At 44.0% G+C, this 19,195-nt stretch overlaps 1 protein-coding gene across 13 annotated transcripts in view; it reads left to right on the forward strand.

Annotated features, from left to right (window-relative positions):
* The first annotated feature begins 9,976 nt into the window (after positions 1 to 9,976).
* The window catches only part of FLRT1 (fibronectin leucine rich transmembrane protein 1), an 878,261-nt gene continuing 869,042 nt past the window's right edge, over positions 9,977 to 19,195 (forward strand). For 12 of the 13 annotated variants that reach the window (XM_068260001.1, XM_068260002.1, XM_068260003.1 and 9 more), the window contains exon 1: positions 9,977 to 10,169. The gene's annotated coding sequence lies outside the window, so the exon portion shown is untranslated. Of the gene's footprint in view, positions 10,202 to 19,195 lie in introns of all 13 variants that reach the window. The other variant, XM_068260004.1, reaches the window with a different exon arrangement.

Here is a 19,195-nt window from a genome sequence, read left to right on the forward strand (position 1 = left end):
ACTTCACGCACTTCCAGCAGGCTGTCCTTTGTAAACTTCAAATGTTCCTGTGTTAGCTTCCAACTGTCCAGACTCATTTAGTCTGGATTGTAGTTTGGCTTGTTTACATAGACACAAAGGTCAAAGCAATGCAAGATCCAGGACAGAATAGAGGGTCGTTACCTAATTACCTGTATCCAGAGGAACTGAATGCAAATGTATTTCAGCAAGGCTTGGTGTACAGAGGTGCCAGAGTAGAATAAAAATGTTTAAAAAACGTCTAAAAGAGGGGGATGTTCAGGTGGACTTACCTCCCTCAAAAATATAGAACTCAATTGAGTCACAATATAGCAATACAAAAAAACGTTTTATTTAACTCCACTTAGTGCAACGCGTTTCGCAGGTGTGGTCCTGCTTCATCAGGCAAACAGGAGTATAACTATAAAACAAACAGAAATATATACAAACATAATGACCCATAGAAATAGCTTAAAGTAAAGGCGCAGTATAAAAACATGAGAAGACATGGTAAAATTGTAACATTTTTGTTCGCAGTGTAGTAAAACTCGCTCTATGTCTAAAAATCGCATCTAATTAATCATAAAATATCCACAAGAATCCAAAATGTAAACAAAAGTTAGTAAATCTCCATAATTGTCCATTGATATGTTAAAGTTCATCCGCTTCTAGATTAAAGGATAGTCAGTTTAGTGAGTATAACATATAGTACTATTTTATGGCCCTAGAGCTAACTTGCAAGAAAAATTGCTAACAGTCTATATTGATATAAAAAAATAAAAATAAAATTTCAACACCAGCAAGAGTGACTTACCTCAATGGGTCTAGATGCAGAAGTGAGCGCCTCTGTGTAGATGTATGAGGAGGCTCTGCTTATATAGGGAGTGTAGTTGCACTAATTGATCCTAATGAACCAATCAAAAACTGCCATGTCAGCAAGGTGTGTCAATAGAGGCACACCTGGAAGTGGTCATGAGGCAGGAATGCATACATGGACATTAAGAAAGCACGGTAGCCTAGTGGCTAGCACTCTCGCCCTGCAAGTGCTGGGTCCCTGGTTCTATTCCCAGCCAAGTTAACATCCAGTATTAGTTGTTAAAATTTTTTAAATTAAATATCATATTACACTGGAAGAGTATATACATTAACACCATTTTTTTGTGGTAATCAGGTAACAGTGTCACCATCTAGTGGTGAAAGTATATATGATTGCCCAGGTTATGTGCAAATAGCAATGCTGGAAAAATTGTAATAAGTGCTCTGAATTTGATAAAAACAACATAGGAATCAAACACAAGTTAACATAGCAAAAAATTATAAAAATATATATAAAAAAATATATAAAATATTATTAAACAGATTAGATGGGTGGAGTTAAGATCATAAATTGAATAAGTAAAAGAGAGGACCATTAAAATTGTAAAAAAATTGTAAAAAAATTGTGAGTACTAAAAATCAGGTTTTTATAGAATTATGTGGGAGGTTGGATCAGAAGATTTTCTCAAGAACCTCATTTAACCCCAAGGGTACTAAGGTCTTCAGAATTTGGATCCAGTACATCTCCCTATGCCGCAATGTCTCAAAAGCATTGGTGGTATTGGTGGGTAGGGCTTCTATTAGGGTGATCGTGAACAGGTGGGTTTTCTTTTGGTTTTTTCCTCCACGTGAATGCAAATGTAGTTTCATTGACATACAGACAATCACAGCTTCCCCCAAAGCCAGACTAGCTTTTAGCAGACATACACAAATGATACAGTATTTCATAGCAAATCAAAGGTAAGGACATGGCTGCCTATTGTCCTAATTAGCCATCTCCTAATTAGAGGCTAGGTAGACAGTCCCTAATCGAATGCAGTTAATGTACATATACATACCAACACTCACATTAGCAGCCAGGCGTCCAATTACCCTGAAGCCAGCTGGCTTTGAGCAGACATACACATATGACACACTCAGAAAAGGTGAAAATATGGCTTCCACGAGATGCAATATGGCTGCTATGTTCTGCATATTACCGTACATATCATCATTACCACATAGATCCTCACACATAAGAATCATGTTATAGCTTGTTCCAAGTCTTTAACATCAGAGTGCTTTAAAGAGAATATGTAATCTAAAATTCTTACAATAAAAAGCATACCTTTCTATTCATTATGTTCTCCTGGGTCCCTCTGTGCTGTTTCTGCCACTCCCTGCTGCAATCCTGGCTTGTAATTGCCAGTTTTAGGTAGTGTTTAAAAACAAAAGACATGGCTGCTAACCAGAGTGTGATAGGCTGAGAGGAGAGCTTGGAGAGGGTGTGTAAAGCTTCCGCCTATCACAAGCAGTGCTGCACATTCCACACATTCCAGTCTGAGCCCGATAGAGTCGACAGAGGAAAGAAGATAAGATTTATTACAGAGACAGTGCAACTAGAAAAGGCTGCAGTAAGCCAGAGCACATTAGAACAGGTATAGGAACTTATAGGATAGAAGAAATAAGGCTCAAAATTTTGTTACAGAGTCTCTTTAAGAGTAAAGGATACAGCAGCTTTCCAAATGTTACTGAGCGAATCAGAGCTGTTCTCCCCCTAAAAGATTGATGGGTAAATGTTCCCAATTTACCAATTGCTGTTTCAACTTTTGTAAAAGTGGAGGGTAATTCAATGTGTATATAGCTGAAGAGTCTCTGGATATATTAATGCCTAAATATTTGATTTTTGAGGCTATTTTTACTCCTGTCTATAAAATTTGGGGGGAAAATTGTGGGTCTAGAAGACAGCATCAGTAGCTCACTTTTTGTCATGTTTACTTTAAAGCCACTCAGTTCTCCCAGTTCCTCAAGTATATCAAACACATATTGGAGTTGTAAGTTGGGTTTTGACATAAACAGTAAAAGATCGTCTGCAAACAAGGCCTGGGTGAGAGTGGTGGATCCTATTTTTATGCCTGTAATTCTATTTTCTAAAATTGTGGCCAGTGGTTCAATTGCTATGTTGAACAGAAGAGGTGAAAGTGGGCATCCTTGTCGTGTGCCTTTATATAAATTGAAGCGTGGAGACAAAAAAACCCGGGGTATAGATTTGGGCAGTCGGGGTGGTTTGAAGAGATAAGATTACATTTAGAAAGGGGCCTGAGAATTTCATTTGAGCCAGAACCAACCGTAACCAACTCCATTTTACATTGTCAAAAGCCTTTTCGGCGTCAAGTGATATAATTGCAAGGTCTTTAGATGTTTTAGGGTATAATTTTGCATAAGTGCTGATCTGCGCTTTATGAAACCTGTGTGATGTGGGCCTATAAGGTGGGGTAGGATATAAGCTAGTCTATCAGCCATAATTTTTGTTAATAGTTTAATGTCCTGATTCATTAATGATATAGGTCTATATGATTCTGGTAGTAGAGGGTTTTTTCCTTGTTTGGGGAGAACTTTAATATATGCATTATTGGAAGATTGAGGGACTAGTCCTGTTTGCAGAATTGAGTTGAAAACTAGAGTTAGGTTTGGTGCTATCTCAGATTTTAATAATTTGTAAAATTCTGCGCTTAGACCATCTGGTCCTGGAACTTTACCGTTATGGAGATTTGTAATTGTGGCCATAATCTCTTCCTGAGATATGGGGGCGTTAAGTAGTTCTAAACCTTTTTCATTTAAAAATGGGAGCTTGGCCTCTTTTATAATTAGTTTGGCTTTTTCTTGATCTATATGTGTCTGGGAATTTGAGTAAAGGGAGGAGTAAACATTTTGGAAAATGTTATTTATAGAACGAGGGTCATGGGTAAGTGATCCTGTATGATCTTTTAACAGTGAGATAATGTGGTAGTCTCTCGGACCTCTGGCCAAGTTTCTTAACATCTTACTCATTTTGTTACTATATTTATGAAATTGTAAGTTTTTGTAGGAGAGGGCTAACTTTTCTTTCCTACCCGCCTTTATAGATTTGAACCGAGCTATTTGGCTAACTTTGCAATTAAACACGTCGTAGAGGCTATACAGCGCAGAAGAGGCGACATAAGGATAGCGGAGGGGAGAAATTGGAGACACAGGAGGCAGTGGAGGAGTCGGACATGACGGACGTGTCCGACGCAGAGTGGCTTCCACTGGAAGGCTCAGAGTCACTGGATGAGAGTGACTCTGAAAGTAATTTCGACTCTGGTGGATCATCACCGTCCCAACGGCCTAGAGCAGAGGTGCAGGCTTGGAGCACTGTTCCTGTGATATCCAATGACAGTGACTCCTCAGAAGATGAGAGGTCAATACCCCAACCCAGCAGACAGAGGGATGGCAGGCAAACAGCAGCAAGAGTGTCGCAGAGACAGCCAGTGCCAGAGGACTTGCTGCACCCCCAGTGGTCACCGTCTGCCATGGAAGCCCCTAACGTACCCCCCTTTACAGGAAGAAGTTGCATAAAAGGGACTGCGGAACATTTCACACCACTTAATTTCTATCAGTTGTTCTTGACGGACTCCCTGTTGCAGCTCATTTCCGATCAAACCAACTTGTATGCGGAGCAATGCAGAACAGCTAATACAACTGTCTCGTCAGCCAGATGGATCCCCACAAACCCTGCGGAGATAAAGGTCTTTTTGGGCATGACATTAAACATGGGACTAACTAACTAACCAACTAAGGCACTACTGGACCACACAGCCAAATTTTGATACACCCATGTATTGTGCCATAATGCCAAGACTGAGGTATGAGATGCTGCTCAGCTTCCTGCATTTCAACAATAATGCAGACATGCTCCCGTGTGAGGACCCAGCCTTTGACCGGCTTTTCAAGTTACAGCCTCTGCTAACTCATCTCAACCAGCAGTTTGCTGACGTTTATTTGCCAGAGCGTCAGCTCACCGTAGACGAATCCCTATGGCAGGCTAGCAATTAAACAATACATTCCAAACAAACAGGCCAGATATGAAGTCAAAATCTGCAAACTGTGTGAGAGTAGGAATTGGCTATATTTATACCTTTCACATCTATGAGGAAAAGGACAGCCTGTTCCAGTCTGCCGGATGCCCACCGTACGAGTTCCAGCGAGAAAAGCCACCAGGGCTCCCACTTATACATGGATAATTATTATTCAAGCGTTCCTCTCTTCAAAATTTTGTACATTTTCCAGACTGTAGCCTGTGGTACAGTGAGGGCAAATAGAAGAGGCCTGCCACAACAGGTCATAAACAACTAACCAGGGGTGAGTCATTCAGCTGTTGCAGCGGTGAGCTTCTTGCCTTAAAGGAGTCATCAGGGAAAATGTAATACTACTCCAGCGCCTGCGCAGTCTGCTCCGGACCGGCCGGCCCACGTGGCGGTGATTGACAGCACTGCTTGTGCAAGAGCAGTACAGGCCGACCTGGAGGTCGCCCTGACGTCATCGCCGGGGACCGGGAGTGAGCTGCGGCGAACGGCTGTGGGAAAAACTGCGGCGAGGGACATGTTGGGAGCTTGGAGCTGAAGGAAGCCCCCGGTAAGTAGCACTTATTTTATTATATATTCCCTGATGACTCCTTTAAAGTACAAAGACAAGAGAGATGTAATGTTTTTGTCTACAATACACACTGTGGCAACAACAGTGAGGTCCCGCAGGGAAGTAGTGGTGAAACCAGTGGCAGTCACCCGCTATAACAAGTACATGGGAGCTGTGGACCTGGCGGACCAGAAGCTGGCACCTAACTTACTTGAACGTAAACAGAAGGCCTGGTACAAAAAACTTGCATTTTATTTACTGCAGATGGCCTTACATAATGCCTATGTCCTGTTTAATAAAGCAGGCAACAGGGCCAGGTTTCTCAAATTCCAGGAGCAGGTCATCCTGTCCCTGCTTTATGAATCTGGCTACACTCCCGTAACCACAGACCCACATTCCTCTGAAGACATTATTAGGATTCGCAACAAGCATTTTCTTGGAACCAATCCCCACTAATCCAATAAAACAATATCCACAGAAAAAAATGCAGGGTGTGTATGAAACACAAGAGCAGAAAGGACTGCGTAATATGCGCTAAGTAATATGTTGGCGCTTTAGAAATACAATAAATAAATAAATAAATAAATAAAGGACAGCCGTTACTACTGCCCAAAATGTTCCAAACCAGGACTATGCCTTAAACCATGTTTTGAGGTCTATCACTCAGTCCTTAATTATTAAGATTTTAATTATACTGGACCCATTTTTATCACACTCTGATGATCTTCCAGCTTTTGATCTCTGGTATAAATTACGACCACCCCCTCAGGCTTTTAATTCAATATCAGACGTATGTCCAATTGTGGATACGAGGTTGGCTTACTCCCCCTATGGGCAACCTCAAGTACGTTTGCTCTTTGTCTTCTTATCCAATGTTGGACATTTGGACAATTGTGCACACAAGTTTGGCTTATGCCCCTACGAGCAACCTCAAGTAAGTATGCTGTTATTAGATGTGCCTTGTTAAAGACACGCATCCATGGTTAGTGTCGTGTAGGGACCCCTCTAGGAAATTGGCCTTGACATTGGCAGAGGGGCTTAAACCTACAGCCTTTTGGAATGTGGTACTAACAATCTCGTTGTGTTAGCCTGTTAGCTGCTGGTGACACGTGTTAACACCGATCGCCAGTTGTTGTGGTTAACAGTCTGCTGTGCTTTGTGCCCAAAAAGCTATCTGATTATGTATATAGGGTATCATTTTAAGAGTGACAACTGAGAGAATAGAATTTGGGGACTTTGACAGCTGAGGCCTTTGTCATGTGACTGTTTTTAGTGCTAAAGTAAAAAGAAACTGTAAAAAAATAAAATTTTTAAAGATATGGTGCAATTTCAGCAAAACCGCATAAGTCCAAATGTTACAAAATATGTATATCTGAGTAGGCCTGGGTCTCTAGTTTTCAGTATGATAACATTTATGACATGTATTGAAGGTTCTTACACTCCAGGAGCTTTGCTAATAAAGAACTAGATTGTTGCATTAGTTGAAAAAGTGGTTAAATTACTAACAAGATGGTAATATACCCCTGAGAGGCTTGGGAAACTCACTGAGAGGCTTGGGAAGAGTTTCCCGAGAGTGGACAGGAGATGATGGAGATGCCAGAAACAGAAGATAACCCTGATCCATGTATTATGGGAATGCCGGAATATTAGATGACTTCTGCGCGTGCGTGGCCCGGCCATGCATGTACCCTCACTGCGCTTCCGTCCCTTGGAGCATTCCACGTGGCCGTGCCGCATATGTGCATGAGTGTGGCAGGCCAGATTACTTGGGGGATTACAAGACAACGGAGTGGCTAGAGAGGATGGCGAGTGAGCCCATACACCTTATAGGGCTGAAGAAAGCCCCTGGTAAGTATAAATACCCCCATAAATCTCAGGTTTCCTTTAAGAGGGCTATCACATGAGCCTGAGACCAGGATTCAGTATTCAGATGGCTTATTCGTCAAGACCTCCCTCAGTGCTTCTTTTCCTATCACTATAGAAGTCAGCTGATTGTAAGCATCACTATGTGTATCCAATGGCCTTTGCAGCATTTTCAGTTTGAGGTTACAGTGAATACAGGTAATAATGAGCACAGCCGACATCTATAATGAAGGGGAAAGTGAAGCCTTCTGCAAGGTCCTGACTTCCTTTTTACTAGCACACAGCAGGGGCACAGTGCTGTTCTCCTACTTGGCTTTTGTGCTCTTCCAAGTTCACCAGAGATGCTCCATGCTCTGTACACATGCTGCTGCTACATCTAAAGTGAACTGTAGCCAGAAAAAAAGAGGGCGTGGCTGCACATAGTGCAGCCAGCAGTACAGTGCTGTGTGCGGCAGGATGCCTGCAGACATTCTGGTGTCTCAACTTGAGCCTGTCCCCAAACACTGCACCAACCCCGGTGTAAGGAGGATTCTGGGCACTCTGAAACCCTCCCTAAACTTGCCTATGGCTCTGGCTATCTATACTTAAAGAGAACCCGAGGTGTGTTTAAAGAATGTTATCTGCATACAGAGGCTGGATCTGCCTATACAGCCCTGCCTCTGTTGCTATCCCAAACCCCACTAAGGTCCCTCTGCATTTTGCAATCCCTCATAAATCACATAAGCCGTGCTGTGAGGCTGTGTTTACATCTGTAGTGTCAGTCTTAGCTGCTCCCCCGCCTCCTGCATAGCTCCGGTCCCTGCCCCCGTCCCTTCCCTCCAATCAGCAGGGAGGGAAGGGATGCAGGCGGGGACTGGAGTTCTGCAGGAGGCGGGGAGAGCAGCAGACTGACACTATAGAGATAAACACAGCCAGCTCTGACAAGCTGTTTGTCAGCAGCGTGGCTGTGATTTATGATGGATTGCAGAGTGCAGGGGGACCTTAGGGGGGTTTGGGATAGCAACAGAGGCTGGGCTGTATAGGCAGATCCAGCCTCTGTATGCAGATAATATTCTTCAAACCCACCTCGGGTTCTCTTTAAGGGGGTCCTCTGGGTGAGGGACAATGTGAGAGACTCCAGCTACCTATACTTAGGGGCACTCTCTGCTCTCTATACTTAGCCTTCCTATACTGGGGGGATGGCATAATAGTGGATGCCCATTTACTACCTATACTGAGGAGGCCATATTTGGGGAAGGTACTCATTTTGGCATCTCTGCTAGAAAATCTTGTCCCAGCCTTGTACTTACCTAAGAGGTGCTGCTCCTTTGGCCTCTCGTCTGAAAGACAGCCACCATATTCTCCATGGACCTCAGCTGTACAGAATTATGAACTTCCCAGCGAATGTGTGCGTACATGCCTGCAGCAATGCATGGATCACGGTCAGATTTACCATAAGGCACTGTAGGCACATGACTACAGGCCCATGATGATAGAAAGGCGGTTCACTTCCCTTCTTTAGTGCCTCCCTCCTTCCTTTCCTATGCAGAGTCCTGAGCAGAGTGTAAATGAGAGGTTACTCATCCAGCTCTCGGCATTCCATTGACGAGATCTCCCTTCAGTCAGGGGCACCACTAGCTTCTTAAAACTGAGGGTACCTCTGGCTACCTAATGCTAAGAGACACCTGTAGCTACCTATGACAGGCATGGAAAGTAAGGGAAAAGTGACAGCTGGGACAGCCAGCACTCTTTTAGGTTTGCAGGGGTAGGTTCATGGATGGCGAGGTTTAGGGTGCCAGGACATCTGTACCTATAGGCTACTGTGATGTAAAACCAGGCCTGGCTAGAGAGGTAGTTTGTGGAGGTGAGAAAATCTCTGTTCTCACATTCAGGGATGCATGCATTGCTGCCAGCATGCACAAGACTTTGTCAGCAAGTTAAAAATGTGGCAGCTGTGGATGGTTTTGTTGAGAAGATGGGGTTTCCTATGGCCAGATGAACAGTTCCCCATAGGTAGGTAAAATGACGCTAACCCAAATGACACGCTCTATCATGAACCTCCCTTATATGGAGGGTTCTGGTTTTTTTTTTTTTTTTTTAACTTCAGGTGCTCAGTCCTCTCTGAAATAGAAATACCCAACTTCCTATTGGTGATAATTGTAAACTGTTTAAATCCTATTTATGCTCTCTTTGTTAGTGCTATTAGTTTCATAAGGTAACATTCAGCAAATAGTATGAACATGTTACAGTAACTTACAGAGGGTCTTGGCTCCCCCTTCGCATCCAAGGAATTTGTGTGATCTTTATTAAGAAGCAATGCTTCCAGCTTTGCCACAACGCTTTCTATGTCAGTTGTAAAATAATAATAATAAAAAAAAAATAATAAAAAAAATAGTAATAAAATACAAGTGACATGGCTGCTATAGTGCTCCATGGTTGGCTGCTGTTAATCGTCAACGAGCATAATACATGGTAAAATGATAATTTTTCTGCACATGCAATAAGGGGAGCACGTTATAGACTAATAATAACTATGTCTGAGGCTTTAACAAGCTTGTACAGGTAAACGATCTTCCGTTTTCCAGGTCTCTCCATCCTCTGCACCCCTTTCTCCTCCCTCCTTCTCCTGCACAGTGTACACTCAGTCCCCCCCCCCCCCCCCCCCCGCTTCTCGTACAGGCCCCTCCCCTCCTCCAGCGGCAGTACCACGGTGATCTCTTGCTGTCTCCGCCACAACATCTCCGCAAGCGATTGTGGCCCTCGTAGATAGAAAAGCAGTGGGATTTCGGTTTGGTGCGCTGCATCGCCAACGCCTGTCTTGTGTCTGGAAAACCCACCAGATATCGCTGAACGTTACCCACAGGACTAGCTGCGGAAAGCAGGTGAGATGGAATAGGGTGTCTGTTTTCACCAGGTGGGTCTGAATGTGCCAGGTGTTTTGTCATATTTTCTCACCAATGTGTAAGTGCTACCTTCAGTGTTCGCGCTGCTATCCATTTATGTACGAAAGATCTGTTCAATGCTTGCGTAATTATAGATTTCCAAGAACGGTGGGTACAGCTCTTGTGCGTGTGCCAGTATGCCCCTGTATTCTGGGCTCCTTGCTAGTATTGGTGGTTGTGTGGCAGCCAGTGTGTGACAAACCGTGATGTGATGCTGATACAACGCGTTAAACCTAATATTGCTGCTTCTCCAGTAACTGTAGATTGCTGATGTAGTGTACTGCAATTCTCAGCCACTTCTGTGTTTTTGTGCGAGCAGTACCTACTTGTACTTATCATGTATGTACTTATCATACGTGCGTATTACTGGTAAGCTGTATATTTTGAGGAGGAGTTTGATTACATAACGGAAAATACTACTATTGGATAGAATCTGCCAGACATAGCTCAAATGAGCCTGACAGTACCTCTCATGCCTGTTACACACAATGCAATTTCCTATCCGATTGATGGGTTGAATCAATAATTCCCGGCAGTAAAGATGATCAAAAAGATTTCTCCACACACCTTCCATGGAGTAAAACCAGTCCTTTTTATTAAATCATTGTAGAAAAATAGCAAAAATAGAACAGCATACAAGCTGTTGACGCGTTTCTGACCCTACCGGGTCCTTAGTCGTAGCTGTTGTGACACATCACAAGAGGTCTTAAATACCTGGAGACCACAGCCACTATCCACCACACCTACACAGGTGACTAACGTTTTTAAAGGGGATTACCGCTGTTAGGAGAGGAGCGGACTCCAGCGTATAGTACAAATATACACATGCATACACATAAAATACATTTAAAATGACACATTGTAGTAGGGCCAACCTACTGATTCTTAATAAATACAAACCCCCGAACAACCGGGGTGGGGGAAAGGGGGGGAAAGAGGGAGGGAAAAGGAGAATGAGAAGAAGCGGGGAGGGAGAAAAAAGGGGAGGAGGGGGGGGGGGGGGAATAATTCCCGGCAGGTCCTATCATTTTCTGGTCTATTTTCCGATCACTTTTTTTTACAAAATCGATCAGAAAAAGTAGTTGGAAACCTGATTGGACCTGTTGGAAATTATCTATTTGACCCATCAATCTGATGGATAATTGCATGGTGTGTACCAGGCATCAGATATGCGGTACCTAAATGGGTTTACTGATTGATAGAAGATGCTAGGCTTAATTATAAGATACACTATATGCATTTCAGGCTATGAGACAGATGTGAACTCAGACCCTCTATCAGTGTGCTAATGAATTACAGTGTGGCTCACACAGTCTCACCTCACATGGTATACTGGATGTCAGCAATTTACATCACACCTCTTATGCCTAGTACACACCATGCAATTTTCCATCAGATCAATGAGTTAAATCGATAATTTCCGACAGATCCGCTTGTTTTTCTAATCGATTTTCTGATCACTTCTGTACAAAACCAATCAGAAAAAGGATTAGAAATCAGATTAGACCTGAAATTATTGATTCGACCCATCGGTCTGAAAAGAAATTGCATGGTTTGTACCAAGCATTATAACAGTTAAATGTAAATGTAGCACAGTCTTCCAATTACTTTAACTGCATGTCACAACTGTTTGGTTATTGGCACATGTCTGCTTGTATAAGATTGAAAAATAAAGTCAGTAGTCAGTTTGTGCTTTGCATGATTAAGGGTCCTTTCACACTGAATTTCCATTGCAATGGACAATAATGTTGCATACCAACGCGATGCAATGATATTTTAATGGTATGTTCACATTGGATGTGGTGTGACGGCTTTTAGCATTGCACTGCATTGGTGGTTAGCTAGGTGGGCAGGGCCGCAGGAGCTGTGGCCCCGCCCTCCCCATGACCTATCAGTGTGTAGCAGCATAATTTCCCCATCAGGTTCTCCAATTTGAATCTTACAGTGATTGGTCAGTTTGAATATAATGCTATGATTGGATGCTGTTTAACACAGTGGACTATATAAGACTGTCAGTTTGTCTTTTTGATGTCAGACCACATATAGCCTTGCTTGAAAAAGGAGTGTTGCAGATGTTTGCTATATGATGGTATTGTAATGATCTGCTCTGCTGCCTGCACAGGCAGGCAGCTTTTTGACAATTTTTCAGGTCTGTATGCTGCAGGTCCCTGGAAAGGAGACCTGTTTTCACTCTGCAAGTTTCAGACTTGCTGTTCTGGTGAGGGATTTGCATTCACTTATCTGGTTATTGATAGCTCTGCCTCTCTTGAAGGCTTGCAGTATAAATGTCATTTCCTCCCAGAATTCCCTGCTGGTCATAAAGGTTTGGTTCTACTGGACTTACCTTGAGTTTCAGCCCCTCTGCTAATTGTTTGCTAAATATTGTCTTAGAGTAGTTTTTCCTTGGGAGTGCACTTAGCATTCCTTCTGGCGCAGTCAGGTTGTTTATTATCTGTAATGCCTAGTTCTGTCTTGTCTTATCTGTTGCGATTGCACTTTCTCCAACGGCGGCTGATAGTGAATCGCTCTGTCTGTCTGGATCGCATTTGCCCTAGCGGTAGAGGCGGTGGATCCTTCTGACCTATGTTCCTGGAGTGTGGGCCAGAGCTTTTGTCTGGTGTGAACGCTTGCTGTTGTCTGGTGTTAGGCAACCGATTAGCAAAGCGTTCTCGCCATCCCTTTGTCTTTTTGTTCTGTGTTCAATAGTTAGTTAGGGTTGGTACGCTTTGTCGCTGTTGCGCTTAACGCGCGGTGACCGTGCCTTGAACGCGCTTTGTCGCTATTGCGCTTAACGTGTGGTGAACGCGTTTAGCTAGTCCTGTCAGTTCCTTCGTGTTGAATTGCAGTTTGCTAATTGGTTCTGTCTTTATTCATTCTATGATCTGTCTTTACTCAGTCTTGTATCTCTGTTAGCAATCGCCATTCTTGCGATTGCTTTCTCACTTTGGTCTTTGCTTGTTGTATATCAACCGTCGCCGGGTGGCGACTAGATTGGTGGACATACATACATTCTGTCTCTGTGCTCACTCTCTCTCGAGTGGCTTTCTTGCCCTGTATTGCTTCACTTCGTTCTATCTCCAACTGGCATCTGTGGTTGTACAGAGACCGTGTTCCTCTGTACTCCACACCTCCATCTGCTGGTTGGAATTCCTCTCTACAGGTGCATTTGCACCAAATCTGGGTTCCCTTATCCAAGCGCTTGTGGAGGGTTCCGCAGTGTCAGCGTACATGTTGTGCGCTGCCCACGGAGATAATTCCATAACCGTTACAGGTATATTGAAATAAAAAGAGCTATTTGAAGACGACGGTGCCGGTCCTCTTCCTTCAAGCTAGTGACTATCCAGGGTGCTGCCCGATCGACCGAGGCAAGTTGCAATAAATTCTGGGTGTTGCTGTGCTCTGTTATCTTCTACATCTCCTCTGTAGTTATTTTCACATGTAGTTACCGGTAATTAACAGCCTGTCTTTAACTTTAGAATTCTGTAGTTATTTTAAGGATTGAAATGTTAACTTTAGAGATCTCGTCTTAACTGAAAGTGGATCTGAGATAAACGTTTACTCATTGTATAATTGTGTTCCTTGCATATAGCTTATAGGGCATTCCTCAAGCCAAATACTTTTTTTATTTTGTTTTAACCACCTTGGCAGTTTATTTTTTTGCGGCAATCGGCAGCGGGTGTTTTTTTTTTTTAACCTATCGCTAGCTACATGATTCCCCCATCCCTGCGGCTTCCCTTCCACCCCTCCGATCGCCACGGGCGATCATAACCAACAGGAAATCCAGCTCTGAACTGGATTTCCTGTTAGGGCTTCCCTAGTCGCCATGGCGACGATCGGAATGACGTCATGAGGGTCTGGGGGGGCCCTCTTCGTGTAGTGGCGGATCGCCGGTGAGCGGAGGCGATCGAACTAAACATGCAGCTAGCAAAGTGCTAGCTGCGTGTTAAAAAAAAATTGTAAAGAAAGACCCACCAGGGGCTGAGCAATCCACCGCGGTGGTAATGGACGAGCTGAGCTCGTCCATACCGCTAAGGTGGTTAATACTCTAATTCCCTATAAACTAAACAAGCCTCGCCTACAGCTTCTCCAGAGAGCGTTGGCACTCTCAGCCTTAGTAGCAAGGGCTTATGGGAGCTCAGTCTGGGCAGGAGGAAGAGGAGGTTACTAGCCAGAGATTTCAGAGGCAGAGGGGAGGAGGGAGTAGGAGAAGGGAGATGAGCTTGCCTGTGTGTAATGTGACAAACAGAACATGGCTGCCCTCATTGTATCACAGGTATAAATAATCATAAACTGTTTAAGCTGTTTGCATGGATAGGGAACTGGCTAATGGACAGAAAACAAAGAGTTGTGGTCAATGGATCATACTCAAAATGGGTGACTGTTAGCAGTGGGGTCCCACAGTGGTCTGTACTGGGTCCAGTGCTAATCAATTTAATTATTAATGACCTAGTAGATGCAGTAGAAAGCAATGTTGCTATTTTTGCAGATGATACAACATTTGCAGAATCTTCAACTCTGAGGAAGATAGTGACATATTGCAGCAGGATCTGGATAGGATGGCTATATGGGCACATAAATGGCAGATTAAATTCAATGTTGAAAAATGTAAAGTCATGCATTTTGGTCATACCAATGGTCTAGCACCATACAAAATAAATGGGATACAGTTGGGGACATCAAACTTGGAGAAGGACTTAAAGAGAATCTGTACTCTGAAATTCTTACAATAAAAAGCATACCATTCTATTCATTATGTGCTCCTGGTCCCCTCTGTGCTGTTTCTGCCATTCTCTGCTGCAAACCTGGCTTGTAATTGCCAGTTTTAGGCAGTGTTTACAAACAAACTAACCAGCTTCTAATAGGCTCAGCTAAGCAGAGTGTGTTAGTCACACAGAGCCTGCAGGGGGTGTGTACAGCTTCTAGCTAATCACAAGCAGCCCTGCACATTCCAGTCTGACTGCCTCAGCCTGACTGTGCCGACTATAGAGAGAAGATTAGATCATATAACAGAGATAACACAGCTACTGTGCAATTAGGAAAAGCTGCAGTAAGCCAGACCACATTAGAAAAGGCATAGGAACTTATAGCATAGAAGAAATAAAGATAAACAATTTGTTACAGAGTCTCTTTAAGAGTACTCATCGACAACAAGTTAAATAATCGTATTCAATGCCAAGCCGCTGCAGCTAAAGCGAATAAAATTTTGGGATGCATTAAAAGGGAAATAAAAACTCGAGATGCTAGCATAATATTGTTTAACTCTCTAGTGGCCTGTCACTGCACATTTTGTACAGAAAGCAGTTTTGGAGCAGGTGCAGAGACGAGCAACAAAATTGATACAAGGAATGAAAGGTCTTACTTTTCACTTACCAAGAAAGGTTAGATAAACTGGTTTTATTTAGTCTAGAGAAAAGAAGCCTTAGAGGGCATCTAATTAACATGTTTAAAGAGACACTGAAGCGAAAAAAAAATATGATATAGTGAATTGGTTGTGTACTATGAATAATTACTAGAAGATTAGCAGCAAAGAAAATATTCTCATACTTTTATTTTCAGGTATATAGTGTTTTTTCTAACATTGCATCATTCTATAATATGTGCAGATTACACAACACTCAGCATTCAAAATGAGTCTTTCAGAGCAGTCTGTGAAGTAATGACCTCTCCTCTAGCAGAGGAAAAGTAAATAGTCCAGGAACAGTTGAGATAATAAAAGTCAGATAACAGCCCTCTCCACGACTAACTTAGTCGGAGAGCTTAATGGCTTGTTTGCATAGAGATAACAACTGGAGTTTCTCAGCCCTTTCTGTGCTGGAAACAATTACACTGATGTATCTGATCTTAACCACCCTGGCGTTCTATTAAGATCGCCAGGGCGGCTGCGGGAGGGTTTTTTTTAAATAAAAAAAAAAAACTAGTCCATGCAGCCAACTGAAAGTTGACTGCATGAAAGCCCACTAGAGGGCGCTCCCGGTCCGTAATTCTGATCACCTCCGGCCCATGGTGACTCTGGACGAACTGCAGAGATCTACAGCTCAGGTGGGGGAATCTGTCCATAGGACAACTATTAGTCGTGCACTGCACAAAGTTGGCCTTTATGGAAGAGTGGCAAGAAGAAAGCTATTGCCAACAGAAAAGCATAAGAAATCCCATTTACAGTTTGCCACAAGCCATGTAGGGGACACAGCAAACGACGAAGAAGGTGCTCTGGTCAGATGAGACCAAAATTGAACTTTTTGGCCAAAATGCAAAACGCTATGTGTGGATGAAAACTAACACTGCACATCACTCGGAACACACCATCCCCACTGACAAATATGGTGGTGGCAGCATCATGCTTTGGGGGTGCTTCTCTTCAGCTAGGACAGGGAAGCTGGTCAGAGTTGATGGAAAGATGGATGGAGCCAAATACAGGGCAATCTTGGAAGAAAACCTCTTGGAGTCTGCAAAAGACTTGAGCCTGGGGCGGAGGTTCACCTTCCAGCAGGACAACGACCCTAAACATAAAGCCAGGGCAACAATGGAATGGTTTAAATCAAAACATATCCATGTGTTAGAATGGCCCAGTCAGGGTCCAGATCTAAATCCAATCGAGATTCTGTGGCAAAATCTAAAAAATTGCTGTTCACAAACGCTGTCCATCTAATCTGACTGAGCTGGAGCTGTTTTGCAAAGAAGAATGGGCAAGGATTTCAGTCTCTAGATGTGCAAAGCTAGTAGAGACATACCCTAAAAGACTGGCAGCTGTAATTGCAGCAAAAGGTGGTTCTACAAAGTATTGACTCAGGTGGCTGAATAATTATGCACACCTGACTTTGCAGTTATTTATTTGTAAAAAAATGTTTGGAATCATGTATGATTTCCATTCCACTTCTCACTTGTACCCCACTTTGTATTGGTCTTTCATGTGGAATTCCAATAAAATTGATGCATGTTTGTGGCAGTAATGTGACAAAATGTGGAAAACTTCAAGGGGGCCGAATACTTTTGCAAGCCACTGTAAAAGCTTGGCGGATGAGATTTTTGTCCCTAGGCCTTCTCAAAGGACTAGAGGACATGATGTGCGCATGGAGGAAAAACGTTTTAGCCATTTATTTAGGAAAGGGTTGTTTACAGTAACAGTGATTAAGATGTGGAATGCATTGCCACAGGAAGAAGTTATGGCAAATTCTATACCTGCATTTAAAGGGGGCTTACATTCTTTCCTTGCATTGAAAGACTTCCATGGCTACAATTACTAGGTAATGCCCAGTGATGTTGCTCCAGGGATTTTATCTGATTGCCATCTGGAGTCGGGAAGGAATATTTTCACTGTGGGGCTAATTGGACCATGCCTTGTAAGGGTTTTTCGCCTTCCTCTGGATCAACAGGGATATGTGAGGGAGCAGGCTGGTGTTGTACTTTGTTCTCTGGTTGAACTGGATGAATGTATGTCTTTTTTCAACCCAAATAACTATGTAAGGCCGCATTCACATTACAAACGCGGACGGGCACGCACGCGGAACGCAACGCGTACGAACGCACGCCATACGCGTTTGTATGCGTTGCGTGGCTGATCCCATCACTGAAAAGTGAATGGGACAGCCACGCGTTTTGGCAAAAAATGCGTGCAGCATGCGTTCCCGGAACGCACAGGTCCGGAACGCATGCAGTGTGAACATCAGACAGCAGTGGCGTAGCTAAGGAGCTGTGGGCCCCGATGCAAGTTTTACATTGGGGCCCCCCAAACACTCTATACATCACAATTGATATGGCCAGTGGCGTAGCTACAAACCTCTGGGCCCCGATGCGGAATCTGGATGTGGGCCCACCCCCCCCCCCGGCAACAACAGCCCCCCCGGCAACAACAGCCCCCCCTCCCCCGGCAACACCCGACGCACACACATATCCGAATCCCTATAGCCAGCTATAGGTCCCCCCAGTATAGGTAGCCAGGCATAGGTAAGCCAGTATAGTTGCCCCCGGTATAGGTTAGCCAGGTAGGTGCCTCCAGCATAGGTAGCCAGTATAGTTGCCCCCAGTATAGGTTAGATAGGCAGGCGCCGCCGGTATACGTTAGATAGATAGGTGCCCCCAGTACAGGTTAGCTAGGTGGGTGTCTCTAATATAGGTAGCCAGAATAGTTGTCCCCAGCATAGGTTAGATAGGTAGGTGCCCCCAGTATATGTTAGTTAGGTAGGTGCCTCCAATATAGGTAGCCAGTATAGTTGCCACCTGTATAGGCTAGCTAGGTGCCCCGAATACAGGTTAGATAAGTAAGTGCCCCCAGTATAGGTTAGATAGGTAGGTGCCCCCCAGTATAGGTTAGATTAGGTAGCTGGCCCCAGTATAGGTTAGATGAGGTAGCTGCCCCCCAGTATAGGTTAGATGAGGTAGGTGCCCCCCAGTATAAGGTTAGATGAGGTAGCTGCCCCCCAGTATAGGTTAGATAGGTAGCTGCCCCCCAGTATAGGTTAGATTAGGTAGGTGCCCCCCAGTATAGGTTAGATTAGGTAGGTGCCCCCCAGTATAGGTTAGATTAGGTAGCTGCCCCCCAGGATAGATTAGGTAGCTGCCCCCCAGGATAGATTAGGTAGCTGCCCCCCCAGGATAGGTTAAATTAGGTAGCTGCCCGCCAGGATAGGTTAGATTAGGTAGCTGCCCCCCCTGGATAGGTTAGGTAGGTAGCTGCCCCCCCCAGGATAGGTTAGGTAGGTAGCTGCCCCCCCAGGATAGGTTAGGTAGCTGCCCCCCCAAGATAGATTAGGTAGCTGCCCCCCCCCCCAGGATAGGTTATATTAGGTAGCTGCTCCCCCCAGGATAGGTTAGGTAGGTAGCTGCCCCCCAGGATAGGTTAGGTAGGTAGCTGCCCCCCCCAGGATAGGTTAGATTAGGTAGCTGCCCCTCCCAGGATAGGTTAGGTAGGTAGCTGCCCCCCCCCCAGTATAGGTTAGATAGGTAGCTGCCCCCCAGGATAGGTTAGGTAG

This window comes from Hyperolius riggenbachi, chromosome 11, assembly GCF_040937935.1.
Source record: "Hyperolius riggenbachi isolate aHypRig1 chromosome 11, aHypRig1.pri, whole genome shotgun sequence".
Lineage (NCBI taxonomy): Eukaryota > Metazoa > Chordata > Amphibia > Anura > Hyperoliidae > Hyperolius > Hyperolius riggenbachi.